The sequence below is a fragment of the Sus scrofa genome, chromosome 5 (genome assembly GCF_054392235.1).
Source record: "Sus scrofa isolate SSC_HxYL_T2T_F1_AM1 chromosome 5, Sscrofa_HxYL_maternal_Yorkshire_Landrace_v2.0, whole genome shotgun sequence".
In the NCBI taxonomy this organism is placed as follows: domain Eukaryota; kingdom Metazoa; phylum Chordata; class Mammalia; order Artiodactyla; family Suidae; genus Sus; species Sus scrofa.
The window spans coordinates 100,715,178-100,736,141 of record NC_139387.1 but is presented as its reverse complement, the minus strand read 5'-3'; the positions used below and the strand labels follow the sequence as shown (position 1 = coordinate 100,736,141).

The window sequence follows — 20,964 nt, the reverse complement described above, 5'->3', positions numbered from 1 at the left end:
ATGCAGTGCAATAGATTGCCAAGCAAAATGGCAAATATTGCAAAAGTTGTAGGATTTCGTAAGATTGGATGAAAGCGATGTCGGAAAAATTCTTGGATCACACACACTCATACACACAAAAAGAACTGGCAAAAGTGAACCTATTAAAAATTAATGAAGAGGAAATCAAGGATACTGATGTGATAGGTGGAGCAAAAAATAACTATTTGATGAAAAGGATTAAGAGAGGACTTTAAGAAAATTGGTGAAGTCCTCATTTAATATAAAAATAAACTCCATTGTGATACCACTGCAAAAGGTATATATACATTAAGTGGAGGTTTCAATATTGCTACCATATAACTTTATTAGAAAAATTAGGCTGAAAAGAATTATCAGTATTTGATTCATCTTTGTTTTCTTAAGGTGCTAAATATAATTTAACCTAAATTTATTTAAATGTAAGTAAGAATAAGCAAATTAACACCATGAGGTTTAATTTCCCTTTGAAGATACAGACTCAATTCATGGTTCTTTTAATTATTAAAAAGTCTGAGGAGCTGCCATCATGGCTCAATGGAAACTAATCTGACTAGCATCCATGAGGATGTAGGTGTGACCCCTGGCCTTACTCAGTGGGTTAAGGATTCGGTGTTGCCATGAGCTGTGGTGCAGGTCACAGATGCAGCTCGGATCTGGCATTGCTATGGCTGTGCTGTAGGCTGTAGCTCCAATTCAACCCCTAGCCTGGGAACCTCCATGTGCCATGGATGCGGCCCTAAAAAGACAACAACAACAACAAAAATTTTAAATGTAAGTGGATTCACTTTCAGGAGCATTATACATATATATGTATGTATTCATTCCTTAGATTTCGACCCCTTGGATAATGAAGACCCATTCACTGTTCTGGCCATGATCCTTGCCCTGAAGAAACTTCTAAAACCCTGTGAAGCTGCATCAACCATCAAGTCACAGGTGAGCATTATGACAGAAGTGCAGCGGGATTCGTCTGAATCTTCACCTTCATTCCCATGGTCAATTAACTTGGTGCTAACAGAAGGACTTTGTGCCTCATTTTAACCTAAGCATTCCCTTTGATTAAAAGGATGGACCTAACACACTAAGTTAATTTTCCTGGGACTAATGAAAGAACATCTATCAAGGGAAAAAATCAAGGTTATGTACCTCGGGTCCCTAAGGATGCTTAGTTGAAGTAGTGGTCAGGTGCAATGCTATGAAGTACATAGAAGGACGAGAAGATCCTGACCGAAGAGAAAACACAGCCTCCTCCTCCCCAAATGCCCTGGCCCTCTGACCATGGCATTTGTGTTGGAGCTGTATTGGAAAAGCAGTGCTCTCTCTACCATAAGCCACAAAACCCTCAGTGGGAAACAATTTTATATCATCCCTCTCCTTCTAAAGAGATAACCTTGTCTAATACAAGGAGCTCAGATGTTTTGGAATCAGACAGGCTGAACTTTAAATTCCACATTTGTATATACAAGCTGTATAATTTGCACGTTTCCCATCCTTTCAAAACGTTAGTTTCAACCTTTATGCTATAAAAATCATAACATCTACCTCACGGACTTGCCAAGAGACTACAAATGAAATAACGCTGAATGCCCAGTAATGTGCAAGCTTTATAGTAGGCCCACTTTTAAAAAAATATTTGTTCCAACCATGTCCCCCATGGCAAGAGAGATTATGGGGAAGCATAACCGCTCTGGCACCTGGTGGGAAAGGAGGAACTGAAGGGCGCTCGAGGGAGTGTAAGAGGAAGCAGAGAGGGTGACACAGGCTGACTTCCACGGCACCTCCTCCACTCTCCCTTTTCACCCGGGCCGGGTCCTAATGACGTGGAGGTGAGGGATAAGATATCTGTGGGTCAGACCGAAAGTACAGATTCAGTGCATCGGACTCAGAAACTGGGCAGAGCTGCCCAGAGCAGATAATCAGTATAATCACCCTGATCTAATTCAGAGGCCTCAGGGTTCAATCACTCCCAGCTGACAGGTTCTCCTGTCACTGGAAGGAAAACCGCTCGGGCCAACATGTGACCATTGCTAATCGTTTTCCAATCTCAGTGTCAAACACGATTTTTTTCTTCCATGAATGAGTTCGTTTTGTTTTGTTTTGTGTTTTAAGATGATTCATGAAAGGAGGGCTCTTCTAGCCCTTGGGAAAACAGAGATATTCAACAAAAATTGGTTAGTGTTCATGTTAGTCTTCATCTTCCAGGTCTGAACACTTTCGTCTATAATTGGTCCACAGATATTTATTAAGCCCTGAGAATATTTGCTGTATCAGGCGCTGTGAGCGATAGGGAAGAGGTGGGGGATTCAGATTCCACTCTCAAGGAATTCACAACCAGCTAAGTCACACAAGACCTCCCCACTATGAAATAACTGGCCAATGGGACAAAACAAAAATATCTATTCTCAAGTGATAGCATGCAGGAGTGTCTCCTGTCCCAGAGTGTTGTCATGAAGCACAAATACAGTGATGCACAGAAAGCTCTAAGTAGGAACATGCGTGTTTAACAAATTACTTTTCCCCTCCCCCTATGAGAAAGTCCAGGGAAGAATATAGCAGGGAGTCACAAGGAGGAGCTTATCAACAGCAAATGAGAGATTCTGACAAAAAGGAAGGCACAACTGACCTCTTAGAGAACTGCTTTTGGAGTGTCATGATCAAAGTCAGTTAATTGCAAACAGGAAATAAGGCATACCCCAAATGTGTAGCCAGCAAAAACTATAGGATCTAGTAATGGTGGTTCTATTTCTTTTTTACAACATAAAGCTCTGTTTAAAAGGAGAGGGGGGTACAGTTTCTAGAATCCTCCTTTGCTCTAATCTGAGGCCATCAAGACAACCACATGGCCTTGTGCCTCCAAAGAACTCAAAGGTAGATAGAATCATTTTCTTTTTTCTATTTTTAATCAAAAAATTCTAAAATAAACATAAAATAGTTTTTCTAGATTCCCCCCCCCAAAAAAAAATTAGTCTTGTTTGTTTCATCAGCATTTTACATAGCAAAGCAAAAGAAGATAGAGGTTAATTCGCTCTTACTGAAAGAAAGTTAAAAGACTTGTGCCTAGGATCTTGCTAATCTCTGTTAAAATTATTCAGAGTTAGTTTTTACTTTAAGTCAATAAACATTGGCATATTATACTCGCTTTTTATATCCCTCATATCACTGAGAAAATATTGTAGGAAATAAAAGGATGGTGTCCTCCGGAGACTTCAACTCAATTGAGGCGACAGAAAATGTATGAGTAACGCATGTAAAGGACACTATGTCAATTTGGTAAAGGGCTAAAGATATTAGGAGGAAAAAAGAAAATGGTTAAAGGTGGACTGGGAGAGCTGTTTTCTTGGAATAAAGTGGATTGAAGTTGGATTTTAAGGAAAGCATAGGAATTTGAAGGCAGATGTGGCAAGGCCAAAGAGTGGGGAGAAAGAAGTACAGTTCCCCTGGAATCCAGGCAGGAAGAGCCCATGAGCAAAACCAAGGGTCCCAAGGACAGTCAGAAACAAAAGACCATGTATAACAGCCTAAAGAGACGGTTGAAATATCCTCTGTACCAAAAGGGACTTGACTAAAGCCAAGCTTCTAGATGGAAGAGCCCTACCTCCAGGCATTTCGGCCTAATTCATTGTTGTGTTATTACTCATGGTACTGTTTCCTAACTTCAGTATTTCAGCTCCAGGGTCCATTTTTTTCCCATCGTACTCATACAGCAGAAAGAGGAAATAACTCATCCAGTGGTGGGGATTTCTTAGTAGGGTTTTGAAGAGAGATGCCGGGGGTGGCTGACTCTGCCAAAATGTTTCCTTTTTCTCTTGCTGTTTGTCAGATATTACTGTTGAGCAAGCCTGGTGAGTGTCATCAACATGCAATCTCATCTGATTTATCTTCCTTTACTCACTCAAACTCAGCCCTTTGCCTCTTTTTTTTTTTTTTTTTCCTAGCTCATTTAGAGTTTCACAACCTCTTACCTTTAATTGCTGAGTAAGTGCAAAACGTTTGTGTATCTGGCATCAGATACTACAATCTCCAAGAAAAATGATTCACAGTCTCAGGCATGTCAGTGGCTACCTATTATACCTTGATATTTTGCTTTGCCATTATTTCATCTTAAAAGTTCGTTTCTATTTTCCTCACAGATTCTGTTTCAAAACAATACATTTTTGTGGCTGTATTTTCCTCCAAGTCCCTCCCTTTTGAAATGTGGAATAAATCTTATGAGCTCCACAGAGTTTCCAGTGTCAGTCTCTCTAGGGACCCATAAAAAATCCCACACCAATAAACCATTGATGCAAGTACAGGCAATGGAATATTTGGGTCTAGTGGGATCCTAAAGTGAACTTTCAATCACATGGACAGAGGAAATTAACATCATTTGCGGGTTAAAATCTTTCACAAGTGTCCTAGAGGTAGGACCACGTGGTTACTGCCACCACCCAGCTAACCCCGACGTGAAGTCTTTACAATTTATCCTTAAATCAACCTGACTTTCCTTGCATCAGCCAAGAAAATTTTGCTCCCGCCTTTCCCAGTTTCTCTTCTCTGCCTCCATCTCAATCGGCAGAAAAATGGTCTGAATTTTGACGGAGGTTTCCGGAGCAATTCCAGATGTAATTATTAGATAAATACATACAGTTTGAGCCTAGTGAAAGATAGAACAGTGCTTAAGTAGCTAAATAAAGTAGACAAGAAAAAAACGTGCGCTGATACTTTCAACAGCCTATGGCGTTTATAGATCCTGCCACTCCACACCTGTGCTTGGTAAACTTGGGGTAACTGGAATTTCTAAAGCATTCAGTCAAACTAGGAAGAACTATAAATGCATTAAAAAGTTTCTAGGGCCTGTCTCATGTCCCTGAATACAAGCTCTATTCTACCTAGAATCTTTTTATATAAATATCTTCTCCTGTCCACAAATCCCGAAAGGGTCAAATTCTGGGAGGTCACTTGTTGTCTCTGTCAACAGACAAAGGAAGCACCTGCTGTAAGATGTTTCCTGCCTGAGGCCACCCTTGCTTCCAAGTTTACTGCTGTATCCACAAAGACTTCGATAATAGCTGGAGCTTAGTAGGAGTTCACTAAATATTTGTTGAATATTGAATGAATTAACACATAAAAGGTCTCATTATTGGTAATGTATCCTCTTAATCGTCTGTCTTGCCCCAAATCAGTCTTCCTGTAACCATCAGAACCTATCCTTCGAGTCTTTGCCATTTGCTTCCTTTTAGGCTCCTATGTATTTCCAAACCTTTGAGCTTTAGCAAGGATTTGGCCCCCAGGCACCAACCAGACCAGCAAGTTTTATGGTAGTCTTGGAATTAAATCATTTATTATAGTAGCTTCAACACTTCACTTCACCTGGCCCGTCTTGGCACACACAGACCTACCTTCCAGAGCTACATTGATAGACATCCATACATACACAATGATTTAAAAGAGTGAACGTGTGAGGGTTAATAAATGTGACAGCCAGCTTCCAAGACGTCTCCCGGTGTCCTCCGTCCTTCGTGCTTGCCTCTAACAAATTGAATACTGGCGAAGTGATAGGACATAGCTTTCAAGATTTAGTTATAAATGTGGATTCCATCTGGCGATTCCTCTCTCTTTCTCCCTCGCCTCCCTCTCCCCCACTCCCCCACTGTTGGATCACCTGCTCTGGGGGAAGCCAGCTTTATGCGTATCAGCCCCATGGAGAAGCCCCTGTGGCCTCCAAAGCAACAGCCACCGAGGGACTGAGGTCTGCCAGTAACCACCTGGGTGGGCTTGGAAGTGGATTCTGTAGATGTCTACAAGGCAGGCCGAGGGCTTGACGGAAATCTCACGGGAGACCCTGAGCGGGAATCACCCAGGGAAGGCAGCAGCCCAGACCTCTGACCCCCAGCGTAAACTGTGGGGTAGTAACTGTCTGCTGTTTTAAGCTCTCGGATTTTGAGGTTATCTCTTACACAGCAATAGATACCTGGTGCATTAAACCAGGGTCTGTAAATGTCTTTTTAAAGGGCCAGATGGAAAACATCTTGGAATTGCCAGGGCTCTACAGTGTCTACTATGTTCCTAAGTGCAGTCACTGTAGCCCAAATGCTACAGTGTAAACAAATGTACAGTAGTCCCATAAACCTTGCAAAAACAGTCAGCCAACATGTGGGCTGTAATGCGCCAACCCTTGCAATAAACAAACGTGTTTTCAGTCTTTCTGATATTTAATTGTCTGCAGCTACCCTATCAAGAAACAAGCATGACGAATTCGGATCACAGTTTCCTCTATGGTGTGAAGGGAATACCCTTCCCCAGGTTTACTTTTTAATAACTATTAAAAAGTAAGATTGGGAGTTCCCGTCGTGGCGCAGTGGTTAATGAATCTGACTGGGAACCATGAGGTTGCGGGTTCGGTCCCTGCCCTTGCTCAGTGGGTTAAGGATTCGGCGTTGCCGTGAGCTGTGGTGTAGGTTGCAGACGCGGCTCGGATCCCGCGTTGCTGTGGCTCTGGTGTAGGCCGGTGGCTACAGCTCCGATTCAACCCCTAGCCTGGGAATCTCCATATGCCGCGGGAGCGGCCCAAGAAATGGCAAAAAGACAAAAAAAAAAAAAAAAAAAGTAAGATTGGTGCTTTGGGGAAAGGAAAGTAAGATGTAGGGAAAGCCCCTTCCAGAGCTAAGAAGAATCCAGACCTTTTTTCCCAAGGAGGGCTCAGAAGAAGAATAGAGATAGTGTGGAGAGCTTAGATGTCCCGGTTCCAGCACCCTTAACCAAATACTGTGCACATGGATGGGGGTGGGGAATGCTTCAGATACGTTTAGATAAGCACGAGAATCCCAAGAACTTCAGAATCAGTCACCCAATTGCCTGGAAGGCTCAAGGCCTCCGGAAGAAACCCTGAGCCATTTGGACCAAAACGGCCCAAGATGGATAACAGCCCTGGTTAAAAGAACTTGAAGGATGGTTTATAGCCTCTCATGGGTTGGGCACAGCAGACAGAAGAATACCGAAGTTCCCCTATGGCCCCCAGAAGTTGCAGAGCTGCTAAGAAGACCACTCAGTCAGCAGGGTCCAGGGCTGGTTAAGGATGGGATCTCCATGACGAGAGGCAACAGCAGGGTCTGGGGTAGGCGGCAAGGGAAGAGACTAGACTTTTAGTTCTTTTTCTCTACATCTTAGTTTTCTTTCCCCCAAAGCACCATTATCACAGGGCATGCCCTAAGGCTGGGGGGACCTGCTACTACACAGTACATTTAGCAGAGCCCAACAAGCGAAGATTGTAGAAACAGATCCATAATCAGAGACGTCTCATGGAGAAGCCGTCTCTCTCTTAATCCGAAGATGTATGAACCCCTCCACCCCAGTGGCTTCTGGGTCACCTTGGGAAGAACAGAAAGGGAGAGGAAATCTGGGAAAGCAAACATTTACCCCAAAGAGACTAAGGGACCTCAACATACAACTGCTTAAATAAGAAGAGGTTGAAATACTTCTTCTTTTTTTTTTTTTTTTTTCTTTATAAGGCTGTACCTGCAGCATATGGAAGTTCTCAGGCTAGCAGTCAATTCAGAGCTGCAGCTGCCAGCCTGCACCACAGCCACAGCAATGCGGGATCTGAGCCACATCTGTGAACTATGCCACAGTTTGCAGCAATGCTGGACCCTTAACCCACTGAGCGAGGCCAGGGATCAAACCCGCATCCTTACAGACATTATGTCAGGTTCCTAACCTACTAAAGCCACAACGGGAACTACGAAATACTTTTCTTTGATAAGTTTATATAGTTTTCCCTGCTATCCAAGGGAAAGGGGTTCATCAGTAAGCTTATCTCAGTTATTATGTGACTTTGCTCTTGCTGCCATAACAGATTACCACAAACATGGTAGTTTAAAACCACACAAATGTGTTATCTTCTCTTTCTGTGGGTTCTCACTCAGCTAAAATCAAGGTGTCAGAGGCTACTTCCTTCCTGGAGGTGCTGAGGGAGAACCTCTTTCCTTTCATTATCCAGCTTCCAGAAATGGCTTGCAGTCCTTGGCTCCTGGCTCCCATTTTCCGTCTTCAGAGCCAACAGTGTCACATATCCCTGGCCACGTGTCCATTGTCACATCTTACCCAGCCTGGAAAAGTTCTCCGCGTTAAGGATTCATGTGACCAAGCTGGAATCACCTACCATGTTAAGGGAACACATGCAAAGGTTCCATCTAGACGTCTCTGGGTCAGGAGAGTAATATTCTCTCTACTACAGCTGTGAAAATATAGGAGCTGCATTCCATTTCAATTTGTGTTGTTAGTAAATCGAGGACCCTAGTGATAATAATACCCAATATTTAAGTGTAATTTATATTCTGCACATATGGTCACTTATAAATCCTCCATATACAACATATTTTACATGAAGAGCAAATTCCTTAGATTTTTTTAAACTAATTTTGAATTTAAACATCAGAAAAAAAAATTCATCAACTGTACCTATTGGAGGCAGCAACCTCACTCAAAAAAAAAAAAAAAAAAAATCCAAAGACTCTTGCAAACATTCATTTAACCAAAAGCATTTTCCACACAGAATTCAGTATGAACCCTGTATAACCAGTAAGAGAAAGATAAGACTCTTTAGTGAAAGAAGTTTCAAAATTCCCTGAAACTTGGTTTGCTTCAATTAAAACCTAACTAATACTATCCATCATTAAATTAGGCAGCCACGTTGATTACTGAATGATACCAACCATGTAAATACGTAGGAGATTCCTACCAGAATAACACTAAATAGTAAGAACAACACTTCATCTAAGTTATATGCCCTACACATGTGCTAATAATACCATCATCACAGACATGAGTGTGTGCACGTTGCTTGAGAGTTTCGAGTTTCGTATTTGCTTTTTGTTTGGGGGTTTGTTTTTGGTTTTGGTTTGGTTTCGGTTTTGGTTTTTTTCAGTTTCCAGATGAAGACTGTGATCTAAATTGAAGCTGTATTATAAGAATCATTATTATTATTCTTTTCATCCTTTCTTGGAACTAGCGTTTTTAGAAGTGCTATTCAGTATTCAGTGATCATTGAAGGAAAACGAATCCGTGTTGCATATGATTCTTAATTAGTATTTATTTATTTACTTTTAAATTCGTTTTTAAATATAGGGTTTACAGGAAGTTAGGCCAGTTCCACAGAGCAATATTCCAGATATAGAGGGGGAAATAACACATCTGGCAGTGAACATGTCTAGGAATTCTTTTGAAGAAATTAAATGTCTGGGGTTTACAATAATTGTAGTTAACATTGATAGAGTTGTACTTTTTCTGAAGTCTTACAGCCACTAAAAATAAGCCCCTCCCTCCCCTTATTTTAGTGGCCATACCTGGCATATGGAAGTTGCCGGACCAAGGACTGAATCCGAGCTACTGCAGTGGCAATGCCAGATCCTTTAAGCCACTGCACTGGGCTAGGGATAGAATCCATGCCTCCACAGAGACCTGAGCTGGATTCTTAACCCACTGTGCCACAGTGGGAGCTCCAAGCCCACTTTTTAAGTTATAAAATTTCCGTCTTAATGAAGTTGTGTGAAGGCCTAGGTGACATGCCTTTTTGCGCCCTAAAAGGAATTCTCATCAGTCTTCTCCCAAAGCTTTCTTTCCAGGTAAGCTTTGAGCCATTCTGCAGAAACTGTTTGCTCTATAGAAACTTCTCTCAGAAGGAGGGAAAGGACTAAAACTTTATATTTTTAAATTATTACTCACATTTCTACAATTTTTCATTTTCTCCTTTGTCTGGTCACCTGAAGACATACAGAAAACAATACAATCCAGTCATTTGACAAAACTAGCCACCCAAGATGAATGAGTGTGTGAACTTTTACCATATATAAGACACCTTCAAACTAAATATGGATACAATAAAAGGGGAAGCTTATAAAGGAACATACCAAATATAAAGTTAAATGTTGTGGAAAGGTCAAGGAAGGAAAGGAGGTCCAACTGGGTAGATATAGGAAAATTTAATGCAAGGATGTGGCATCTGACCTGAGCCACGAACTATCAGGGGGGCTGTAATGATTGCAAGGAAGGGTTTACCAGTCATCAGGAACAGCAATATGAACTCGTAGTTTTGCAGACAATCAGAAACAACACACCCGTCCCTGTTGGTAGCAAAATTAGCAGATAAAGAGCTTAACGACAACATGGAGTAGTAGGAAGCACGCAAGGTCTGGATATGAAAAGACAGGGGGACTGAGAAGTGAGGTCCATTCACCACGTGGTCCAAGTGAGGTCCCTTCACCACAATTTTATTACCTTCAAGATAGCACTTCACCTTCCTGAGCCCCAGTTTAACATTCTCTTCTGAAAGCGATAAAAACAAGTTGGCAGCCCTGTTTATGTTTACAAGCAAGAAACATAGCTCTTGATGGAACATGTTATATTTAAATTAAATGTTCATTATTTTATTATTATAAAGTTTCTCCACAGCAAAGATAGCACAGACCTAAGTACTTCCTTATATGTAGATAAATTTCCTCTTTTAAGATTACTCTGCATTTAACTTCTAACTTCTCTTGCTAAAATTAACCCTGGGATCTGGAGGCAAGAATAATAGAAATCTCACATGACTTTTTTCCAGGAGCAAGCTACTGAAAAACTGCTAAATATAGAATATACAAAGAGGAGGGATATGGAAAATTATGGACATATGTGAAATTACAGCCATAAAATTTCAGTGTCACATTGCAAAATGCCAAATGCTGGAATTTTCTATAAGTTCTAATCGTATTTACTTCAAGGAGAAATATCCTGGGAAGCTGGATTTCAGAAATTCCTCATATTTCGGCCTACTACTTCCAATTATGCTGGAACTTCACTATCTGTCCTCACACTGGAGATGTATCATTATCTAAACAATCATTTCCATTTCACAGAAATCCCAGGGCTGTTTTTCCAACAATTGAGCCATAACAGTGCTGTTCCCATGGTTACCAAGAGTTCTAATTTCAGTTCCTCAATATGCATTTTTATCTTGTCAGATTGTACAGTGCTTCAGAATAGGCCACTCTTAGTTCCACATGCTCTTTCTATTATTTTTCTCCAAGTTTCTCACACCCCATATCCATGTAAGCTTCCTGTTTTGCTCATTTTTTGACTAGATAAAGTTATACAGTGATCATGTTTCTAGGCAATAAATTCAAGACAATGGAGCAAAGTCAAGGGAAAGGAATTGGGCAAAGTTTGGAAAAATCAGCTTCTCACCACTCTCCCTGGCCCTAGCTTTTAGCACCATATTCGTGGTAGTTAGGGAAAAGAGTAACGTAAGTCCCAAACTACAATGTCCTCAGTGATTCAGTGATTCCATTTCATCTGTTTGATTTTCTCAACAGCAAAGGAATTTGGTACTCATCACTCTGAAAGATACTTTCTCTAAAGATTGGGGTCTTAAACCAGAATCCATGGAATAGGCTTCAGGGGTTCCTATCAAGTGCCTGAAATTTTGAGTAGAGGTGTGTGTGTGTGTGCGCGCGTGCGTGCCCTGTAGCTGAAGGAATTCACTTTAATGAGGAAAAGATCCATAGCTTTAATCAGACTCTCAGAAACATATCTACAGCAAAATTGGTTTAAAGAACACTACTTCTAGACAGACTTTGCTTTAGGACAGAGCTCTGAAAGCATGATTTGGTGCTAAAAATAATTTCAGCAAAATGATCATCAGTCATTGAGAGGGTTTTAAATTTTGGTATAGGAATTCGCATCGTGGATCAGCAGGCTAAGAACTCAACTAGTCTCCATGAAGATGCAGGTTTGATCCCTGGCCTCGCTCAGTGGGTTAAGCATCCAACATTGTTGCAAGCTGTGATATAGACCACAGATGCAGCTCAGATCCCACATTGATCTTGCTATGGTGTAAGCCTGCAGCTGCAGCTCAAATTTGACCACTAGCCCGGAAACTTCCATATGCTACAGGTGCAGCTATGAAAAAATAATAACTGGTATAAAATTTTTGAAAAACCAATATGGAAATGTGAACCAAAATCCATAAAGATGCCCTTCTTCTTTAATTCAGTGATTGCACTACAAGAAATATATATTTTAGGGGAAAATCAAGAAGAGCGAAAAAAGTAAAGATTTATTTTTATATTATGAATTATAAGAAAAAAAATAGATCCAATATTTTGATACCAACACAGTGAAACATTGTAAAGCCATAACTGCAAATAGCCTATAAGGAAATATAAAATATTTATTAAGAAATATTAAATGAAATCATAAAGAAAATACAAGTATGTATAATATGAATAAAATTATGACAAAGTATATAAACAATTGAATAATAAATGTCAAAGTAGTTGTATTAAGCTAATAGAATCCTTGTGTGATTTTGCTATTTTGAAAATCCTCCCAGAATGGAATTAGAATGACTATACAGGGAGACAGGATTAAGGCAGCAGAATAGAAGGACTGGAGCTCACCTTCTCTCATAAAAACAACAAAATTACAACCAAATGCTGAACAACCTTGAACCAGATGGACTGAAAACTTTCAAAAATATATCCTACTCCAGAAGACAAAGAGGAGGCCACATCAAGAGGTAGGAGGGGCAATTACACAATATAAGAAACCCCATATCCACCAGATGGGAAGTCCACAGACTGGAAAGTAACTATATCACAGAGACTCACCTATAAGAGTGAGAATTCTGAACCCCATGTCAGTCTCCATGCCTGGGGACCTGGCACTGGGTGAAAGAGCCTCCAGAACATCTGGCATTGAAGGTCAATGGTGCTTTTGTGCAGAAGCTCCACAGGACTGAGGGAAATGGAGACCCCATTCTTGAAAGGCACACACAGACTTTCATGTGCACTGGGTCCCAGGGCAAAGCAGAGGCTCCACAGGAATCTGGGTTGGACCTAACTACAGTTCTTAGAGGACCTCCTGGGAAAACAGGAGTGACTGTGGCTTGTTGCGGCAGAAGGACATTGGAAGCAAAGCTCTTGGGAATGAGCGTGTGTTTCTCCAGAGGTGGCCATTTTGGGAAAACCTGGCCCGACCCATCAGCACTGAGAAGCCCCAGGCCAAACAATAATCCAGGTGGGATCACAGCCCCACTGATGAGTAAACAGTCTGCTGAAAGGCTCCCCAGGCACACAGCCACCTCTAACCTCCCCCAGAGACAAAGCCCCACCCACCGGGGGAATAGGAATCAGCCCCACCTGCCAGTGGGCAGGCACAAGTCCCTCCCATCAGGAAGCCTACAGCAAGTCCTCATACCAACTTCAGCCATGAGGGAGGCAGACATCAGAACTAAAATAGGCTACAACTCTATTGTCTGCAAAAAAGACACCACACCAAAAACCTATACAAATGAAAAGGCAGAGAACTATAACTCAGATAGTGAGCAAGAAAAACAGCTAAGTGATGTGGAGATTCTCAGTCTCCAGGAAAGACTTAAACTGATGATGCTGAAGATGATGCATTGGATGAAGACATTAGAAATAAACTGGAGGCAAAGACTGATAATTTACAGGAAACATTGAGCAAAAAAAATATAAGATTTAAAACTTAAGCAAGCAGAGATGCAAAATGCAATAACTGAAATACAAAATTCATTAGATGCAACCAACAGCAGAATGTGGGAGGCAGAAGAATGAATGAGCGAGGTGAAGGACAGACTAGTGGAAATCACTGATGTGGAACAGAAAAGAGAAAAAAGATTGAAAATAAATGAAGACAGTCTAAGAGGACTCTGGAACAATGCTAAATGCACGAACATCCATATTATAGGGATGCCAGAAGGAGAAGAGAGAAAGGAACAGAAAAAATATTTGAAGAGATAATAGCCAAAAATTTCCCAAATGTGGGAAAGGAACCACTCACTCAAATTCAGGAAGTGCAACAAGTACCATATAAAATAAACCCAAGGAAGAACACCCTGACACATATTAATCAAACTGACAAAAATTAAGACAAAGAGAAAATCTTGAAAGCAGCTAGGGAAAAGAAAGAAGTAACATACAAAGGAACCCCGATAAGATTATCAGCAGATTTTTCAGCAGAAACTCTGCAGCACCGAAGGGAGTGAAACTATATACTTAACATGATGAAAGGAGAAAACCTTCAACCAAGATTACTTTACCAAGCAAGGCTCTCATTCAGATTTGAAGGAGAAATCAAAAGCTTTACAGATAAGCAAAAGCTAAGAGAATTCAGCAACACTAAACCAGCTTTACAACAAATACTGAAGGATCTTCTCAAGGCAGAAAAGAAAAGGCCACAACAAAAAAAAGAAAAATACCACAAATAACAAGGCTCACCAGTAAAGGCATACATACACGAAGGATAGGAAATCATCCATGCACAATTATGCTACCAAAATCAGAAATCATGAGAAGAGGAGGGTACAAATGCAGGACACTGGAGATGCACTTGCAATTAAGAGACCAACAATTTAACACGATCTCGTGTTTATATATATAGAGAGAGAGACTCTTCTATCAAACTTCAGGGCAACTGAAAACCAAAAATCTGCAGTTGATACACATACAAATATGAAAAAACAATTCAAATACAACACTAAAGATAGTCATCAAACCAGAAGAGGAGAGAACAAGAGAAGAAGGGAAGAAAAAAGAGCAACAAAAACAAACCCAAAACAGTTAATAAAATGGCAATAAGAACATGCATGTCAATAATTAACTTAAATGTAAATGGACTAACTGCCCCAACCAAAAGATATAGACTGGCTGAATGGATACAAAACCAAGATCCATATATATGCTGTCTTCAAGAGACCCACATCACTTCTAGGGGCACATACAAATTGAAAGTAAGAGGATGAAAGAAAATATTCCATGCGAATGTGAATCAAAAGAAAGCTGGAGTAGCAATACTCATAACAGACAAAATAGACTTTAAAATGAAGAATATTTTAAGGGACAAGGAAGGTCACTACATAATGATCAAAGGATCAGTCCAAGAAGAAGATATAACAATTTTAAATATCTACACAGCCAACATAGGTTCACCACAATATATAAGGCAACTGCTAACAACCTTAAAAGGAGAAATTGACAATAACACAATAATAGTGGGGGACTTAACACCTCACTTACAGAAATGGACAGATCATCCAAGATAGAAAAAGCAACAAGGAAAGATAGGCCTTGAATGAAGCATTAGACCAGATGGACTTAATAGATATTTCTAGGACATTCCGTCCAAAGGCAACAGAATACACATTCTTCCCATGTGCACACAGAACATTCTCTAGGATTGATCACATTCTGGGCCAGAAATCAAGCCTCAGTAACTTTAAGAAAATTGAAATCATATCAAGCATCTTTTCCGACCACAATCCTTTATGACTGGATATCAACAAGAAAAAACTGCAAAAAAACAACACATGGAAACTAAACAACATGCTACTGAACAACCAATGGATCACTGAAGAAATCAAAGAGGAAATTAAAAAATACCTAGAAGCAAATGACAACAAAGATACGACACTCCAAAACCTATGGGATGCAGCAAAAGCAGTTCTAAGGGGAAAGTTTATAGCAATAAAAGTCTACCTCAGGAAACAAGAAAAAGCTCAAATAAACAACTAACTTTACATCTAAAGCAGCTAGAGAGAGAACAGACAAGACATAAAGTTAGCAGAAGGAAAGAAAATGTAAAGATCAGAGCAGAAATCAATGAAATAGAAATGAAGAAAACCATAAAAAAGATCAATGAAACTAAAAGGTGGTTCTTTGAAAAGATCAACAAAATTGATAAACCCCTAGCCAGACTTATCCAGAAAAAAATATAGAGGACTCAATAAAATTAGAAATGAAAAAAAGTAACAAAGGACATCACAGAAATACAAAGGATCGTAAGAGACTACTATATGCAACTATACACCCACAAAACGGAAAACTTAGAAGAAATGGACAAATTCTTAGAAAAGTACAATCTTCCAAGACTAAACAAAGATACAATAGAAAAGATGAACAGATCAATCACAAGTACTGAAATTGAAATGGTGATTTTAAAACTTCCAACAGAGGAGTTCCTGTCATGGTGCAACGGAAACAAATCCAACTAGGAACCATGACATTACAGGTTCGATCCCTGGCCTCGCTTAGTGGGTTAGGGTCCATTGTTGCCGTGAGCTGTGGTATAGGTCTCAGACATGGCTCGGATCTGGCATAGCTGTGGCTCTGGCATAGGCTGGCAACTACATCTCTGATTAGACCCCTAGCCTGGGAACCTCCATATGCTGCGGGTGCAGCTCTAAAAAGCAAAAAAAGAAAATTACAGACCAATTTCACTGATGAACATAGATGCAAAAATCCTGGGAGTTCCCGTCATGGCTCAGTGGTTAACAAATCCGACTGGGAACCATGAGGTTGCAGGTTCAATCCCTTGCCTCGCTTAGTGGGTTAAGGATCCAGTGTTGCCATGAGCTGTGGTGTAGTCACAGACACAGCTCAGATCTGGCATTGCTGTGACTCTGGCGAAGGCTGGCAGCTACAGCTCCGATTAGACCCCTAGCCTGGGAACCTCCATATGCCAGGGGTATGGCCCTAGAAAATACAAAAAAAGAAAAAAGAAAAATAAAATCCTCAACAAAATACTAGCAAACTGCATCAAACAATACATTAAAAGGATTTATACATCATGGTCAAGTGGGATTTATCCCACGGATGCAAGTGTTCTTCAATATCCAAAAATCAATTAGTGTGATACACCACATTAACAAACTGAAGAATAAAAACCATATGATCCTCTCAATAGATGCAGAAAAAGCCTTTGACAAAATCCAACACCCATTTCTGATAAAAACCCTTCAGAAAGTGGGCATAGAGTGAACCTACCTCAACATCATAAAGGCCATATATGACAAACCCACAGCGAACATCATTCTCAATGGTGAAAAGCTGAAAGAATTCTCACTGAGATCAGGAACAAGACAAGGAGGTCTGCTCTCACCACTACTATTAAACATAGTTTTAGAAGTCCTAGCCATGGCAATCGGAGAAGTAAAAGAAATAAAAGGAATCCAAATTGGAAAGGAAGGAGTAAAACTATCACTATTTGCAGATGACATGATACTATACCTAGGGAATCCTAAAGACTCTACCAGAAAATTGTTAATGCTCATCAATGAACTTGGCAAAGTTGCGGGATAAAAAATTAATACACAGAAACTGACTGCATTTCTATATACTAACAATGAAAGATCAGAAAGAGAAGTTAGGGAAACAGTCCCATTTAGCATGCATCAAAAAGAATAAAATACTTAGGAATAAACCTACCTAAAGAGACAAAAGACCTGTACTCTGAAAACTATAAGATGCTGATGAAAGAAATCAAAGATGAAACAAAGAGATGGAAAGACATACCATGCTCTTGGATTAGAAGAGTTAATATTATCAATATTGTCATTCTTATACTACCCAAGGCAATCTACAGATTCAATGCAATCCCTATCAAATTACCAAGGACATTTTTTACAGAACTCAAACAAAATATTTGAAAGTTTTTTTGGAAGCACAAAAGACCCAGAGTAGCCAAAGCCATCCTGAGAAAGAAAATTGGAGTTGAACAAATCAGTCCTTGACTTCAGATTATACTGCAAAGCTACAGTCATCAAAATGTATGGTACTGTCACAAAGATAGAAATATAGATCAGTGGAACAGGATAGAAAGCCCAGAATTAAACCCACACACCTATAGTCAACTAATCTATAATAAAGGAGGCAAGAATATACAAAGGAGAAAAGACAACCCCTTCAATAAGTGGTGCTGGGAAAACTGGACAGCCACATCTTAAAGAATGAAATTAGAACACTTCCTGACACCATACACAAAAATAAACTCAAAATGGATTAAAGACCTAGATATAAGGCCAGATACTATAAAACTCTTAGGGGAAAACATAGGCCAAACACTCTTTGACATAAACCACAGCAATATCTTCTCCAGTCCACTTCCTAGAGTAATGATGATAAAAACAAAAATAACCAATGGGATTTAATTAAACTTGAAAGTTTCTGCACAACAAAGGAAACCATAAACAAAATGAAAATACTATCCACAGAATGGGAGAAAGTATTTGCAAATGAAGTGACTGACAAGGGATTAATCTCCAAAATTTATAAACACCTCCTGCATCTCAATACCAAAAAAACAAACAACCCCATCAACAAATGAGTGGGAGGTATAAGGAGACGATTATCCAAAGAAGACACACAGATGGCCAAAAAACACATGAAAAGATGTTCAACATCACTCATTATTAGAGAAATGCAAATCAAAACCACTAGGAGGTACCACCTTACACCAGCCAGAATGGCCATCATCAAAAAGTCTACCAACAATAAGCACTGGAGAGGGTATGAAGAAAAGCGAACCCTATTACACTGTTGGTGGGAACGTAATTTGGTGCAACCACTGTGGAAAATAGAATGAAGATTCCTCAGAAAACTAAAAATAGAATTGCCATTTGATCCAGAAATCCCACTCCTGGGCATCTATTCAGAGAAAACCATGACTCGAAAAGACACATGTACTCCAATGTTCATTGCAGCACTCTATGCAATAGCCAAGACATGGAAACTACCTAAATGTCCATTGACAGAGGAGTGGATAAAGAAGATGTGGTACATATATATTACCCAGCCATTAAATGGAAAGATATAATGGCATTTACAGCAACATGGATGGACCTAGAAATTATCATGCTAATTGAAGTCATTCAGACAGCGAGACCCCAACATCGTATGCTATCACTTACATGTGGAATCTAAAAATAAAAGGACACAATGAACTTCTTTGCAGAACAGATACTGACTCACAGACTTTGAAAAACTTATGATTTCCAAATGAGAGAGTTTGGAGAGTGGCAGGATGCACTGGGATTTGGGGTGAAAATGCTATAAAATTGGGTTGTGATGATCGTTGTACAACTATAAATGTAATAAAATTCATTGAATAATTTAAAAAAATAAAAATAAAATCCTCCCAGTTTTTAATGTCCTATTAAGTAAATGTTGAATTAAAATTAAAACAAAGACTTCTGTTTAAACATGACAATTTGAACATATTTTGCTCTGCATTCCTTTTCCATACTTCACTAAAATGACACTGAAGATATTTTCAAAAAGATGCAAATCTACATGGAAAATGAGGGCAGAGAAGGAAATTACAGCATCAAAATTTTGGAATCTATAAAACCAACAAAAGATGATGACAAACTTATTAAAAAGTGGAAAAGTTAAACATACACTAACAATGTAGTAAAATCAAGAATAAGATTATTTACATCAAAGAACCCTAGAACATTTCAAAACTGAAGTCATTGTTTACCTCTAAAAGAGAATCAAAAGCCAAAAACAATTAGACTTACTCCTTGCTCAAATTCACTTCTCCCCACCTACTCAGTCAGAGTTCTTTTCCTTCCTCACACAATAAAAACATGCTCTTTGGAGGGATTCAAGCAGGGGGATCTTATATTGTGAACTGCTGAAGTCAGAGCTGACATACTAAAAATAAAACATCTAAGTCATTGTGGATATCCTGAATCATGAGATTCCCCCCCTTTTTCCTCACTCAGCTCCCAGAATGCATCAGCAGCCAGACTAGATCCCCAGGAAGGAAATCTTAAGATGACAAGCCTGTAAGAGATCTACAGATGATGATGGTTGTGGATCTCCCAGGGAAAACTCCTAATCCAGTCATGCTAGAATAAAACCCACTGGAGCTCCCAGAGAGCCATTTAGTGCATCAAATTTAAGTATGAATGGACACCCATAGGACACAAGACATTTGAGGAAACCCTCAGACATGAGGGACAACTGACTGTTTCAGGTGTACAGCAAAGTGAAATTTAAGAAATTACTTGAAATGTTTGAATGCTTTGAGAGGAGATTTCTGGCAAAAAGTTTGGAGTTGAGCTGTGATAGGTACCCAAAAAAATAAATGAAAGAAAAAGAGCTAGTCAATGATGACTCCAAGAAAAAGAATATTTCTATAGGAAAGGAAATGAAATTAGGATATACTACATAGTTCTCCTGCTAATAAAATCTGTATAGTTCTCAATACTGACTTTGCTTAATTAAATGGAATGATAAGGTTATATCTGGAAAATGGGGAAGGAAAAGTGTTTCAGTGGAGAGGAGGGGGAGGCATGTCTTACATAATTAAATCCTTGGCTTCAGAGTAAGAAATTAATAGATAGTATCCAAAATGGAAAAAAATCAGTGTAGGCATATTATTTAGAAATGTAGAAGCAAACACTAGTAGAAACAAGTAGAAGAGTTTAAAAAGAGAAATGAAAATTCAGCATAGAGAAGAGGTGGGGAGGTGAGTGCTCTTTTTAAGAGTAAATCCTATTAACTGTTTACTTTTATTTATTTATTTATTTTTATTTATTTATTTATTTATTTATTTATTTATTTATTTTTGGTCTTTTTAGGGCGGCACCTGTGACATATGGAGGTTCCCAGGGTACCAGTCTAATCGAAGCTGTAGCTGCTGGCCTACGCCACAGCCACAGCAATGAAGATCTAAGCAGTGTCTGCGACCTACACCATAGCTCATGGCAACGCCAGGTCCTTAACCCACTGAGTAGTGGAGGCCAGGGATCAAACCTGTGTCCTCACAGATGCTAGTCAGATTCATTTCCTCTGAGCCATGACGGGAACTCCCTGCACAGGCCTTTTACGTATTTATTTTTAAGTTTTTAATTATAGTTGACTTACAATGTTGTGAACTGTTTACTTTTAAATCTATGTAGATGTATAACTTGTACAGAATGAAAAAAAAATAGAAGAAACAGTTATGTAATAGTAAATCTGTGTGTTTTCCTAGACTCAATTTTGTAAAAATTAAATACTCTAGCTGATAATTCAAATTGTAGCTTCCATTAGCGCTATAAAATCAAACCAGAAAAAAATGAAAGAGTATAAAATGATTTTTTTAAAGATTCATAAAAGAAACTTTCTAGGACCAAGCATC

The 20,964-nt window shown here is 39.5% G+C and overlaps 1 long non-coding RNA gene across 2 annotated transcripts in view; it reads left to right on the top strand.

The window, feature by feature from the left end:
* Positions 1-20,964, top strand: part of LOC110260804 (uncharacterized) — a 364,487-nt gene that overhangs the window by 222,790 nt on the left and 120,733 nt on the right. For both annotated transcript variants that reach the window (XR_014804517.1, XR_014804516.1), the window contains one exon: positions 851-957. This is a non-coding gene — a long non-coding RNA (uncharacterized LOC110260804). The remainder of the gene's footprint in view (positions 1-850; positions 958-20,964) is intronic.